The sequence below is a fragment of the Ursus americanus genome, chromosome 36, assembly GCF_024610735.1.
Source record: "Ursus americanus isolate L20-20 chromosome 36, mUrsAme1.1.p, whole genome shotgun sequence".
NCBI classification, from domain to species: Eukaryota; Metazoa; Chordata; class Mammalia; order Carnivora; family Ursidae; genus Ursus; species Ursus americanus.
The window spans coordinates 7279111-7292793 of NC_142162.1; the positions used below are offsets into that span (position 1 = coordinate 7279111).

General features: G+C 40.4%; 1 protein-coding gene across 1 annotated transcript in view; it reads left to right on the top strand.

The window, feature by feature from the left end:
• Positions 1-13683, top strand: part of TMOD3 (tropomodulin 3) — a 75830-nt gene that overhangs the window by 19069 nt on the left and 43078 nt on the right. The window lies entirely within an intron of this gene.

Genomic DNA, 13683 nt, shown 5'->3' on the forward strand with positions numbered 1-13683 from the left:
TAGAATGCAGGGGCAGCTTTCATACAAAATATTTCGATGCCTTATTAACTGTAAATCAGTAGGTGTGCAGATATTGCTAAAAACCATCATGTATATCTTCATCTAGGCACATTTTGTTGATTTCTCCCAGGATAGTTTCCTCATTTAGAAGTATATTTTTCTATATAAACCCATTTTCAGTTTAGCGGCAATTTGCTTCGTGATCTCTTTGTTGTGCCACAGTTGTTGGTTTATAGCGTTGCTAGAGGGTAGTGTTCTGCATACGCATGGATGAAAAGGGGGAGTGGAGAAAGAGAAGAGACATCCCAGTGATGGGTTCTTTTCAGTGTGCCACTCAGGCTATACTCTGGCGGCAAGGGCCAGGAAGGTCTGAGGGAGAATCAGATTTACTTTCGCTGTGTACCCAACTTTGCTGGTCACCACTTTTGAAAATTGAGAGAGAGCAACAGTGTATCAAAAGAAAATTGGGGGTGCCTGGGTGGCACAGCGGTTAAGCGTCTGCCTTCGGCTCAGGGCGTGATCCCGGCGTCATGGGATCGAGCCCCACATCAGGCTCCTCCGCTATGAGCCTGCTTCTTCCTCTCCCACTCCCCCTGCTTGTGTTCCCTCTCTTGCTGGCTGTCTCTGTCTCTGTCAAATAAATAAATAAAAATCTTTAGAAAAAAAAAATTGAAACTATTAACTATGTGTGTACATTTAATATTAAATCTACAATTGATTATTATAGTCTCTGTTTCCTACTTGTACCATCTTTGATTCCTGTGATGTCTTAAATTCCAGTTTGAGAAGCATTTATAAAGCAGGGAGAAAAAAACCAAGAATCTGTTTTATAAATTTTCTTAAATTCTTTGCCTCCTGTCCCATGGTCCCTTTCTCTCCCCATGTCCTATGCCTCCAGTTCAGTGCCCCTTCTTCCCCAGGACAGTACATTAAATGTAATAGGCACTTCATAAATGTATACATATATATGATTTGAAGATGCAGCAGTTGGTAAGGTTGAAAAAAAAGAGCTTTTCAGAATGAAGAAAAAAAAAGAATCTGGTCTGAAGCCCAGGAAATTCAGAAGGGATGAACCTGAGGAAAGATGTTACCATTCACCTTTTGTTCACTGCATGAAATTCAGCTTGCTCTCAGCATGATTTCTTTTAGATCTAGCCTAGTTTATTTTAAGATTTTGTATATAGTTCAACGCTTACTAACTTGGTGGATTAAGAAAATTCTTGCTAGAGGAAGAATGAGTCATAGCGATACCTTCTTTTGGGAGAGCTCTGAGAAAGAAGGCCCTCACGTTGGTCTCTCCATTATATACTTGGAATGGATTCAGCGTTTTGATTGATGGCTGAGCACTGTTAAGCTTCCCCCAAGCTACCTCATCTCGTATTTGGTTTTGTCCACAGTATGACTGATCGAAGACTCTTTTAGGTTAACCAGCAGAGATAAAGAGCTCTGTGACCTTATTACCCCGAGAGACTTGGTCATATGATGTAATTGCTATTTTAAGATTTTTGAGTCTGCAACAATTTTTTAAAAAGCTTCAGCCTTTCCTAGCCTACCCAATCTATTAAACCGAAAAGAAGAAGGAGGAGGAAAAGGAGAAGGCTGAAAACATTTGGTTCTGAGAAACTGGGTGTGCTAGGGTGTGGCTGTTTTGGCACTGAGCAGTGGTGTGCACAGAGTGGGTGCCTCTCTGACCTCGCCTTGTATCTCTGATGCCACACCACCACCAAGAAGTATAAAAAGAGAGGTAGTGGGCCAGGACTGGGAGCTGGTTTGGCTGCTTTGAGCCAGAGAAGGAACATGGGGTACATGGGAGCCACAGAGCCTCTCCGTAGTTTTGTTGAAAGGTGGTTTTTGAAGTGGTATGAGTAACCTGTGAAGTATTTTCTTGTAATAGTCACAGAAATTATCTGGCTGCTTTCTACTTTGAGGATGCTCTAAATGACCTTCTAATTAAACCTCTTCTTTTTTCTGGCCCTAACAAGTTTTCCTGGGTTCTCTTCAGTCTTCAGATTTTATTTTTTTCTTTATGCTTTTGAGATCTGTAGATCTCATTTTTAAAAATTCGATACAGTGTCAGTAGCCGTGGCAGGAAAGATGGGGCTGCTTAGCTAATCTCGTATGTGGGTTGGTTCATTTCCATGGAATTTTTACACAGAATAATCAGCTACCATTTTCTCAAACTTCTGTGCACAAAGCAGCTACCTCACTCAGATGTGCCCTCATCTGGGTCAAACACAGCAACTCCGCAAAATTATTTAATGCACTGTCTCTTAGGCTTCATTGTATAAAAGATGTAGTGAACAGAAGGATGGAGTTAGCATCCAATTTTTTTCTCTTTAAAAAATGTCTTATTTGCTATAAAACTAATATATATTATGTATAACTAAAATAAAATGGTTTTACTTTTTAGAAGGTAAACACTGTGGATAGTGCTTTGGATGCAGTGGACACGAAGTACATGTTTTGGTTATAATTAGTGTTATCTAGAACCATAAGCCCATGAAAAGGAAATGATCTTCTGGGACTCTTAAACTCCCTTGCAGTTGAGGAAGCTGCTGCACGCTGTCCCTGACAGATATTCATATCAGCCTCTGCTTTGATAATGCCAGGAATGAGTAGATGATCCTCTTTTACTCCTGCCTTCTCCATCAAAGGGAAAGTTCCTCAAACCAGCAGAGATGAAACTCAAGCCTAGCATTAAATAAGGGAGCATTTTAGAGGCTTTAAACGTTAAAATCTCCAGACGGAGTTAACTTACTTTAAAATTGTCTCTGGATTAATTCTTTTTTTTTTTTTTTTTTAAGATTATTTATTTATTTATTTATTTGACAGAGAGAGAGAGACAGCCAGCGAGAGGGAACACAAGCAGGGGAAGTGGGAGAGGAAGAAGCGGGCTCCTAGTGGAGAAGCCTGATGTGGGGCTCGATCCCAGAACGCCGGGATCACGCCCTGAGCCGAAGGCAGATGCTTAACAACTGTGCCACCCAGGCGCCCCTGGATTAATTCTGAAGCCAGGTTCAAACAAAAAAAAGAAATGTTGATTTGAATTTTTTTTTTTTTAAAGAAAGCAAATGAAGCAGATACTTAGGAAATTATTAGATGGTGAGCTGTAATCCAGGTCAAATGATTAGATGGGTATTTATCTAGAGGGAATATTTTGATCCTAACTATAATCTACTATGTATCAACATTGAAACACTTTTATTTAAAATAAACATTAGGTAATGACTAAAAGTTTCTTTAGCATGAAAGGATAATTAGACTATTAGTCAGTAGTCAGTATCTGAAACAAGAAGACAAAGCTAAACAATACTATGGTAAGGGAAAGCTATGCTGGCTAGGGACAGCCTGAGCAAGGAGAGCAATTTTTTATATAGGGTTTTGGGAAAGTGTGGAATTCCGGGACTGGCAAACTTTTCCAAGGCCAAAATGACATCATACAGAGAAGCATGATTATTTGGGTGAGTCTGTTGATTAGTTGGCACTGAGGAGTGTTTACTGGAGTGATTCTCTTCCTGATTGGCTGACCTTCAGAAGTGAGAAGTGACGGTGATTGATTGCCTTGCAAAGGCAAATCCTTGGTTTTGGTTTTTGGGTTTTTTGATGACTAGTTACCGTGGCTACAGAAAAATCAGTCTTTGTGTGGGAACTTTAATTCTCGACATCAAATACATGTATTACTTGCACAAAGCAAGTGTATATTTAATTGTTTTGAGGTATAACTTAGAGTAAAGGAAGAAAATTTTCAGTGGGAAGCTTAATATATTTTATGCATATGTATATACTTGTGTAACTGTCACCCAGTTTAAGATATAACCATTTTCATCACCTCAGAATATTCTCTAATGTCCATACCTAATCAGTAACCCCCAATAGCTATTCAGATTTCCATCCCCAAGGATTATTTTTGCCTATTCTTGAACTTCATATACGTAAAAGCATGCAGTATGTATTTCACGTCTAGTTTTCTATATTCCTTTCAACATAATACATGTTAAGTTCACTCATGTTTTTACACGTCCAGAACTTTATTACTATGAGTGTTCTCTTTTATGACTGTACCACAATTCATTCGTGTGTTCTGGTTGTAGTGGACGTCTGCATCATTTCTCATTTGAGGATATTACGGATAAAGCTGTATTAAACATTTTGTAAATCTTATTTTATTAACAAACACTAATACCCCTTGGACATATGAAATTGCTGTGTTATTATGGTACGAGTATGTTTAGTTCTAGTAGATACTGCCAGATTGTTCCCCAAAGTGGTTGAATCCATTTGCATTCCACTAGCAACTCATGAGAGTTTCAGTTACTTCACGTCCTTGTAAACAGTTGCTAATGTCATCATTTTTTAGTTTAGCCATGCTGGTTGTGTGTGTGTGTGTGTGTGTGTGTGTGTGTGTGTGTAGATATATAGATAGATATGTTTATTTTTAAAAAGGCAAATTTTGGGGGCATCTGGCTGGCTCAGTTGGGGAAGTATGGGACTCTTGATCTTGGGGTCATGAATTCAAGCTCCATGTTGGATGTAAAGGTTACTTAAATGCATTTTTTTTTGAAAGGCAAAATTTGAAGAACCTAGGCCTAGCAAATTTTAAAGAACCTAGGCCTAGCAATTTTACATGAAAAACTTAAGAATATGGAGTGAGCCATATTAATCAAGGGTTAAGTTTTCTATTCTTAGTGTAAAAAAGAAATAAGCATTTCTTGATTTTTTTCTTTCCTTTTTTTTAGGTTTTTTTTTTTTTTTTTTTTTTATTTGAGAGAGCAGGCAAGCACAAGTCAGGGGAGGGGGAGAGGGAGAAGCAGACTCCCCACTGAGCAGGGAGCCCGACATGGGGCTCGATCCTGGCACTCCAGGATCATGACCTGAGCCAAAGGCAGACGCTCAAAACTGATTGAGCCACCCAGGTGCCCCTTGATTTTTTTATTTCTTAAATAGCTTCCTAATTTAGAAAGATATGATCCAGGAAGAACCATCCTAAAACAAAGTTACTGTCATATAAAGTTAAGAGGTTTAGTGTTTCAATAATCTTGAATGACTCCAGGTTATCTTTTTATTTTTTAAGATTTTATTTATTTATTTATTTGAGAGAGAGAGAACATGGACGAGAGAGCACAAGCAGGCAGAGCAGCAGAGGGAGAGGGAGAAGCAGGCTCCCCCCTGAGCAGGGAGCCTGACATGGGGCTCAATCCCAGTAACCTGACTGAGCCACCCAGGCACCCTGACTCCAGGTTAACTTATATGACTTTCATAAATTTACTGTTAGCATTGAAATTAGTTATAATGGCTATTTTTTATTCCTTAGGATGTGCCACAGTCTGTTCTCTTTTGAAGATGCAGGAGTGAACAAAACAGTCTTTGCTTGAATATAATTTAGATTTTAGTGACAGAATACAATGAATCAATAAATATGTAATGTCAGGTAATATAGAGGGAAATACGGGGTAAGAAGAGGTTGCCTTGTGCAGCACTGGGGTGGTGCCTGTGGGGTTCATCTTTTATATATAATAATCAGAGAAGACGTCTCCGATCAGTTGACATTTAAGCCGAGACGTTAAGGAAGTGAGGGAGCAGGTTCAGCTGTGTAAGGGAAGAGCGTGCTAGGCAGAAGGAACATGAAGTGCAAAGGCCCTAAGGCAAGCATGTGCCCAGTTTGTTGGAGGAAGAGCGAGAATATCAAGTGCTGTGAGCAAGGGGATAGAATGCTTGGAAATGAGCTGGGGCTTGCAGGGAGATCCTGTAGGGCCTTGTGGACCGTTTGACTTTTATTCTCATTGAGATGAGATGCCTTTAGGAGGTTGTGAGCAGTGGAATTAATGCAATCTGACTAGTTATCACAAACCTGTACAGGAATGTTTACTGACAATTTATTTGTAATAGGCAAGGACTGGAATCATTCCCAATCATTTTCAACATCTAAATGGTTAAACTGTAGTACATACATACCATGGAATACAATAAAAAGGAATGAACTATTGATACAGCAACTTGGATGAAAGTCTAGAGATTTATGTTTAATGATGTCAGTTCCTAAAGTTGCATATTACATGAATCTATGTATATAACACTTTGGAAACAAAATTTTAGAAATAGAGGCAGATCAGTATTTGGCCAGGGGTTAGAGAAGGAGGCAGGTGTGGTTATAAAAGGGCAACATGAGGACTTCTTGTGTGGAAACTATTCAGTATCTTGACTTTGGTGGTGGATATACAAACCTACAAGGTGATAACATTGTATGGACCCCCCCCACCCCACAGACACACACGAGTACCAGTAAAACTGGGGACATCAAAATAAGATCAGCAGACTATATAAATGTCAGTATGGTGGTGTACTATAGTTTTGCAAAATGTTACCACTGGGGGAAACTGGACAGAGTGTACTCTGTATTATTTCTTACATGTGAATCTATAATTATCTCAATAAAAACTTCAGTTACAAAGAACAAGCTAGTCCTGGCACCTTAGCAGAAGATTGACTATAGACTGTGTGGGCATTAGAGTGGGAGTATGGTCCCCAGTTAGGAGGCTGTTGCAGTAGGCGTGTCAGAAATGATGATGCCTTGAGCCAGAGTGGAAGCAGTGGAGGTAGCGTGACATGGTGTTTTCAAGTTAGAGCCAACAGGATTTGCGTGATGGATCAGATGTAGAGTGTGAGAGTAGTCAAAGTGAAACCAAGATTTTTGGCCCAACCAACTAAAAGAATGGAGTTACCACTTATTAAAAGGTGAAAAATGTAGTGAGAGCAGGTATAGGGAAGAAAATTAGGAGTATTTCTAAGTATGGCGTTCAGGAGAGAGGTCCAGATTGAAGACAGAAATCCAAGAACTGTCAATGTGTGAATCACCTGGGGGGGGGGTGAGTATAGGAAGAAGCTGTCTGAAGAACTAAGTCCTGGGGATACTCCAACACTTAAAGATAGGACAGATGAGAAGAAACCAGTAAAGGAGAGTGAGATGGGATAGCCTAAGAGGTAAAGGGCGACCAAGAGGAAGTAATGTCCCCAGGGCCAACTGAGGATGAAAGGAATGATCTATTGTCAAATGCTGATAGATCCCATAAGATGAGGGGTAAGAACTGACACTTGGATTTGCTGTTGTGCAGATTATTGCTAACCAGATCATTTGGGGGTGGAGCGAGTGCTGAGGACAAAAGCTAGATTGGAGAAGGTTTGAGAGAGTAAGAGGAGAGGTCTAGGGATAATGAATTTTTCTTTCAAGGATTTTTTTTTTTTTTAAGATTTTATTTATTTATTTGAGAACGAGAGGGAGAGAGAGAAAGCATGAATGAGGGGAGGGACAGGGAGAAGCAGACTCCCCTCTGAGCAGGGAGCCTAACACGGAGCTGGATATCAGGACCCTGGGATCATGACCTGCGCTGAAGGCAGACACTTAACCTACTGAGCCCCCAGGCACCCCAAGGAATTTTCAATAAAGAGGAACCAAGAAGTAAGGTAGTATCTGGAGGGGGATATGAAGTCAAAGGAAAGTTTGTTTTTAATTTGGGGGATATATTACAGGCTGTATGCTCATGGGCATGATCCAGTAAAGAAGGGTCACAATTACTGGAGCAATCATGTATAAAGGAAAGGGGATGGAATGTGGTCACAAGAGGTGATATTGGCTTTAGATAAGAGTATGGACAGTTCATCTATGGAAGCAAAGAGACAGGGGCTCCTGGGTGGCTCAGTCGGTTAGGTGTCTGCCTTCGGCTCAGGTCATGGTTCCAGGGTCCTGGGATAGAGCCCCACATCGGGCTCCTTGCTCAGCGGGGAGCCTGCTTCTCCCTCTGCCTGCTGCTCTCCCTGCTTATGTGCTCACTCACGTGCTCTGTCTCTTTCTCTCTCTCTGACAAATAAATAAATAAAATCTTAAGGCAAAAAGGAAGGTAGAGTATAGGGTTATAGATACAGGTAGGCTGGTAAGTGTAGCAGTGTGAGCTTAGATGTCTGCTTTTATGATAGTTTCTACAGTCTCAGTGAAATATTAGGATTAGGTCTTTGAGAGTGAGCAATAAGAAATATTAAAGATTTGAGGGAGAAAAAGAGGCAAAATAGTCCTATTAGAGAGTGGGAGAGTGACTGGACTAGGGACATGCCATAAGATTACTAGGCAGTATTCTTTATAAATGTTAAATACGGCTCTTCACTATGTGTGTTTTTCTCCCACTTGATCTGACGCCCTGTGCAGGGGAGGAGTAGGAAGAGAGTTTTAACCAGGGTTGGGGTTTTGCCAGAGGAGTTCAGAGACAGAGAGGATCAAAGTTCTTGAGAGTACTGGAATGGTACAATTATTGCTAATGATAAGGATTAGGTTACAACCGTGGGATTGTAGGATTGAGGTAGGGTGGAGGACTGGACCATTAGAAGAGAGGTCAGAGAGTAGGTGTTGGAAGGGTAGCTGTGCAGATCTTAAAATCACTATGATTGCTGGGTGCCAAATTCATGACCATCTCTTCTTTAACAGTTTGACTCTAAGCATGGAAAATATTGGAATGACTATTTTGGTTTGTTTGTTTGTTTGTTTGTTTGTTTGTTTTTTAAAGATTTTATTTGTTTGAGGGGTGCCTGGGTGGCTCAGTCGTTAAGCGTCTGCCTTCGGCTCAGGGCGTGATCCCGGCATTCTGGGATCGAGCCCCATGTCAGGCTCCTACGCTAGGAGCCTGCTTCTTCCTCTCCCACTCCCCCTGCTTGTGTTCCCTCTCTCGCGGGCTGTCTCTCTGTCAAATAAACAAATAAAATCTTTAAAAAACATTTTATTTGAGGGGCGCCTGGGTGGCACAGCGGTTAATCGTCTGCCTTCGGCTCAGGGCGTGATCCCGGCATTACGGGATCGAGCCCCACATCAGGCTCTTCCGCTATGAGCCTGCTTCTTCCTCTCCCACTCCCCCTGCTTGTGTTCCCTCTCTCGCTGGCTGTCTCTCTCTGTCGAATAAATAAATAAAATCTTTAAAAAAAAAAAAAAAAAACATTTTATTTGAGAGAGAGAACACAAGTGGAGGGGAGGGGCAGAGGGAGAGGGAGAAGCAGACTCCCTGCTGAGCAGGGAGCCTGATGTAGGGTTTGATCCCAGGACCCCAGCCACCTAGGTGCCCCTAATGGAAAATATTTGAAAGAAAATAAATTAGAGTAGTTGTGTAACATTAAAAAAGAATCATGACAAATTACTTGCTCGTTTCACTTTTTAGATCTAGCTCTTTGCAATGGATGATACGAGAAATGATATTAGCAAAGACACGTGCCTTAGTTTAGCATAAAAATGTATTAAATAGCCAGCCATTATTTTATTTAGTATTTTGCAGTTGGTTGGTTTGTTTAGTTCATTGGTTATTATTCTTCAAAAATTTGTCCAGAAATTGTTCAAAACTGTGCTCAACAGTAGCCATATTAGAACAGTTCACAGTGTGGGTCTCAAAACCATTATGAAAATATTAACCAAGAAACGTTTTTTTAAAAAACCAGACTGAGGGAACCTGGTGGCTAAGTCAGTTAGGTGTCTGCCTTCGGCTCAGGTCATGATCTCAGGGTCCTGGGATCAAGCCCCACATCAGGCTCCTTGCTCAGTGGGAGCCTGCTTCTCCTTCTCCCTCTGTCTGCTGCTCCCCCTGCTTGTATTCTCTCTCTCTCTCTCAAGTAAATAAATCTTTAAAAATAAATAAATGAAACCAGACTGAGAAGTAGAGGTGCTGTAGGGCCGTATTAAACTCTCAGAAAAAATAGGCATGGAACAAAAAAATAATGCTAAATACTAACTGAAGTTAACGTAGGAGTCATCCCGTAGTGCATCTCTTGTCCTTACCCCTACAACCAATTTGTGCGCGAGTCCTTTTAGCTTTGCTTCCAAAATATGTCACACATTTATCCACTTTTCTCCATCTCCACAGCTACAACCCTACAACCATTGTTTCTCACCTAGATAGCAGAGTCCTAGCCTCAGAGAGCCGCTAGGGACCTTTTGGACCTGGCTCAAAAGTCACCTTTCAGAACAGTCTTTCTGAACCACTTAGAGTAACTTTCCTGACCCTTATCTCCCCCATAGCAAATTGTCCTGGAGTTTTTCCTTATAGTATTTATTGCTATCTGATATTATCTTGTTCCTTTGCTTGTCATTTTTTGTCTGTATGCCACCTTCAAAATGAATTAGAGCAAGGAACTTGTCTCTGTTGTATACTGTGTATGCCTGTTGTCTGGAACAAGTCAATTCCTGGTACAGAGGATGCTTAAAAATACTCGTTGAATGAACAGCACATATATTGGAAAACAAATATTCATCTGGGATCTTGAGAGAAAGCTTTCTGATCTGGTAGGTCAGCTTGGTTAAGTACCTAGGGCTCCTAGGAGAAGCCAGTGAGGAAAAGACACACAGTGTTGAGCCTAGTATATCTAAAGAATAAGGCCTCGTGCCTCCCGAGGAGGAAACTCATTTCTTTACCCAAAAGAAAATCAAATTTTCATCAGGGTTTATATTTATTTACTTATTTATTTATTTATTTTTTAAAAGATTATTTATTTATTTATTTGACAGAGATAGACAGCCAGCGAGAGAGGGAACACAAGCAGGGGGAGTGGGAGAGGAAGAAGCAGGCTCCCAGCGGAGGAGCCGGATGTGGGACTCGATCCCGGAACGCCGGGATCACGCCCTGAGCTGAAGGCAGACGCCTAACGACTGCGCTACCCAGGCGCCCCTATCCGGGTTTATATTTAATTCCAGAGCTCTTACGACTGACAATCAGATGTGTTTTGTTTTAACTGGGGAAGATTAGACAGTGGGGAACTCTCAATATCAAAGCAAATGGGTCGACACTGAGGGAAGAGAAGGTGAGTAATGGGGAGGCTGCGCAGGGTTAACAGAAGTATCAAAGACTAATTATCAGTGCTTTTTTAATTGCGATAAGGAGAGTAGAGTTAGGGAACAAGAGGGACAGTAGGTGTCTGGGGGGAGGAAAAGGGAAAAAAGGGAAAGGGAGATGATATATGATCTAATTCAATCAAATTTGGCTTAATTACCTGCCACCAGGTACTGTCCCTGGTGATGGCAACCCAGAAGGAATGAGATATAGGAGGGAATGTCTGCTCTTAGTTGCTTACGTTGTCTAGCAGGGAAGACAGATGAATGATGACTTCTAATACAGTGTTACTGTTGGTTTGACATGAGATCCGTATCTTTAGGAGTTGCTGGCCAGCCAGTCCATGCTTAGGATTTCGCATGGTGGTCCTCAGCTTTACTTTCAGAGAGACCTGATCTCAATCCACCAGTAGATGCCTGATCTCTTAAAAAGTGGCCCATATTAACCACATTCATGAAAGATTGGTACGTAAGCCAAAATACCAGTTTAGTAATTTACAGTGAGGAAAGCTATGTGAATAGCCAAGTTTTAATGAGATTACTTGATGAGCATGGAGAACAAAGGGAAGGGATTGGGTCCTGGAAATGTCAAATGACATCAGGCTTTGGTTGCCTGTTGCTGCTTCTCCACACCAGTACTGTCATTGCACTGGGAGCGAGCCAGTCACATCTGCTGGTCAGGACACCGTGCATCCCTCCCACTTAATGAACATGGCCAGATCTTGCTTGATGACCCCCATTTTCTTACACTTGCATGGTTACTCCCTTCTTTAGTTACGTTACCACCATTCAGTAGTAAATTATTTTATCTACTTCTTTGGGAAACCATCTCTTACCATTGTATGTTGATAAATATCAGTTAAACCCTAAAGTTTTGAAGATACTTAGGTACAATCTGCGGTTAAGATGGAGGTATATGCAAGGATAATGGCAACATAGATAAGGAACCATTAAGAGCAACAATTAGCCAACAGCCAACCTGTTAGCAAGGATGAGCAACATGAATTGTCATGCAGGGAATCTTCTAGGAATGTAAATTGATACAACCACTTCGAAAATAGTTTAACATTACCTAGTAAAGTTGAGTATTACCACTTTCCCCAGCCATTCCATTCCTAGGTTTCAATAACTTGGAGAAACTCTTGCACACGTATACCAGGAAATAGGTAACAAGATTGTTTTATAGCGGAAAAACAGAGGGGAAAGACTGCAAGTTCAGTCAAGTGTTCATTTATACAATGAAATACTCTACAAAAATGAAAATGAAAAAAGTACAGCTCTAAACACGAACTCAAAACAACGTTGAGCAAGTCACCAAAGGATAAATGTTGTAGGAGTCCATTTGTGTAACGTGCAAAAAAAGAACAAACCTAAACCTGTCAAGGACAGGTACATGTACTGTAAAATTGTAGAGGAAAGCAAGAGAATGGCTAATTCAAAATGCAGTCCAGTAGCTACTTCGTTGGGGGAAGGAGATGCAGCTGGAAAGGGGAATGTGTGAGTCCTTGTAATGTTCTCTTTCTGAAGCTGGACAGTGCATTCGTGGGTGTTCATTTTATTTTTTAAGCCATTCTATAAACAAGCTTTGTGTGACAGAGTTTACTCTGAGATAAAGAGCAATCTGTTGGAGTAAGCTATTTAGCCATTCCAAGGACCGTCGTGTTCCAAACGTGGGTGATACAGCATTGCCTTCACCTCTAATATCTCATTCCTATCATATTGTCCATTATAGTGCCTTACTATTGAATTTATGGCCCATACTGGAACACTTTTGAGAGTAAAGGGAGGGGATGCTCAAAATAATTAGTATTTAAAAAAAAAAATTTATTGACTAAGAGATTGGCTTTGTTATATACTGTAAACCTCAAAAATAAATTCTATCAAACCACATTAAAAACTTTTTTATAATGACTGTCTAAGCATTAAAAAAACAGCATACTCTTAATAATTACTCTTGGTATGTGCTCATATACTTTTATCAATTTCTCACCCTTATCTGTCTCAAATACCATGTCAGTGGTATTTTTATGAATTGACTTTTTTTTCCCCAAATGTTCCAATTTTTATTTTTCCCCCTAAAATTGCCTGCTACTTTCTTTAAAATTGCATTTGATGGTAAATATATTTGAAAGTGCTTATACTCTCTATTTAATCTTCTCTGCAGAGTGTATTATTTTTAATTGAGAAAATATACTCTGAAGAAACTTCGTAAGCTTAGTATCTTAAAGTTGGAAGTATCAAGTGGAGATTTACCAAACTTAGTAATGACAACGATAATAATTTGTTAAAAAAAAAAAAAAAACACTGAAAAAGTCCAGGGTAACTGCTAAACCAGAAGAGATGCCAAGTGGAACAGGTGGAAGCCAGACCTGTCTCAGGCAGTTACACAAAATGCCTGCAGTTGAACATCTGCATCAGCACAGTTCTGTTAATTGGCTTGTTATTGGACCCAGGTGGCTGGCTGCTAGTCGGGTCAGGAGCTGACAGACCCCTGTGGTGATCCTTCCTTTCTTCTTAGGACAGGAAAACACGTAAAAGGATCCATAAACTGTTGCTGGTTTGAGGACGAAAATATATTAGTTTAAATATTAAGTTGGAAAAACTTGGGAGAAAGCAGTAGTAAAGGAAATATATCCAGACTTTGAAGTACTGGGTGTTTTGCAGCCAAGAAAAATTGAGCCAAATCACTAAGTCTAAGGATTATTTCTTGTTCACATAGGAACATTTTATGAAACAAATGATTCACATTTACAGCTAGAACTTACAGAAATACTTTATTTTTACTTGGCATGTTTTGTGGGATTTATTCGAACTATCTTTTCCCGTGGGACAGT